The sequence below is a fragment of the Microtus ochrogaster genome, unplaced genomic scaffold, assembly GCF_000317375.1.
Source record: "Microtus ochrogaster isolate Prairie Vole_2 unplaced genomic scaffold, MicOch1.0 UNK38, whole genome shotgun sequence".
Classification (NCBI taxonomy): Eukaryota; Metazoa; Chordata; class Mammalia; order Rodentia; family Cricetidae; genus Microtus; species Microtus ochrogaster.
The window spans coordinates 2,339,307-2,340,633 of record NW_004949136.1 but is presented as its reverse complement, the minus strand read 5'-3'; the positions used below and the strand labels follow the sequence as shown (position 1 = coordinate 2,340,633).

Genomic DNA, 1,327 nt, shown 5'->3' with positions numbered 1-1,327 from the left:
CCGCCTGCCTCTGCCTCCCGAGTGCTGGGATTAAAGGCGTGCGCCACCACCGCCCGGCCCAGCTGTTGCCAGTTTTTAAGAAAATTTTGTTTACAGGGGCTAGAGAGAGGTCCGGTTGATAGAGCATTAGCCTTGCAACTGTGAGGGGCTGAGTTCAGAGCCCCAGAACCCAATGGGGTGGTAATAAATGCTTGTAATCCCAGTGATGACAAAATGGGAGGAAAAAAGACAAATTCCTGGGGTTCACTGGCCAACTCGTCTGCCTGCTTGGTAAAGCTCCAGGCCAATGAGGGACAAAAGGTAGACGGTGCCCGAGAAGCAGCCTGAGTATCCCCTAACTCCCACCCTCCCCCGCAGACCTCAGTTACAGGGCCTGGCAGGGCAGACCTGCAACCCCAGCTGACTGGAGGCAGAAGCAGGGACAAGCGTCAGGCCAGCCCAGGCAGCTCAGCGAGACCGCCTCCCAATAAAGCAAATGTGGGCTGAGGAATAGAGAGAGGACTGGATGAAAATGTGGAATTCTTTCCCAGCCGTCAGAAGAATGAAGTCATGCCGTTTGCAGGGAAGTCATATTAAGTGAATTAAGGCAGCCTCAGAAAGACAAATATGTACTCCTTTTCTCTGTGATTCCCAGATTGTATATAGGTATGTAAAACTATGTGTGTAGACATGTGACATTCCCAACACACAAGACAAAGAGGGCTGGGCTGGAGCTCGTGGTAGCACTCACCTTCCCATGTGGGGTCCAGGTCTGAGCTCCAACACTGAAAGCAGTGCAGACCCCCAAACTGACCAAACCACACGTGTCCTCTCCTCTTAGCAAATCAGGGCAGGCAACACACAGCGTCTTTGAGACACAGAGTCAACAGGTAGGGTTTACCTACACAGGGACTGAGGGTCAGAGAGTTCAGGACCGAGCTGATGGAGCAGCCGGAGCCTCAGAAGTAGCCAAAGGAAGTGAAGGCCTCCACAGGTCCCGCCTCTGGCTTGTTGCTTTTAGTGTTGGGAGCAGTGAGCCCCCAGATCCTGAATTTCTTGTAAGCCCCTGATCTGAGTGCCTACAGCTGCTCTGAGCACGAGACCTTGAGGAGTTCCTGATGGCAGGAGAGTGGTTTCTGGTGAGTTTGGCTGGGGTGTGGCTATCTCTATATAATCTGCCCCTGAACACAATAAAGGGGCATTCTTGGGGAATTCAAGGATTACCCGTGTCACTGTCTCTCTGTGTATTTTAACCTCCAGCCCCCTTGCCTGAAGCTCGGGAATTGGGTGCCAGCGCACAGAGCACAGACACGGGGGCGTGATGCGCGGCATTAAAATTTTTATTTTT

The 1,327-nt window shown here is 52.6% G+C and overlaps 1 protein-coding gene across 2 annotated transcripts in view; it reads right to left on the bottom strand.

Moving 5' to 3' along the window:
* The window catches only part of Pank4 (pantothenate kinase 4), a 17,362-nt gene that overhangs the window by 12,259 nt on the left and 3,776 nt on the right, over positions 1-1,327 (bottom strand). The window lies entirely within an intron of this gene.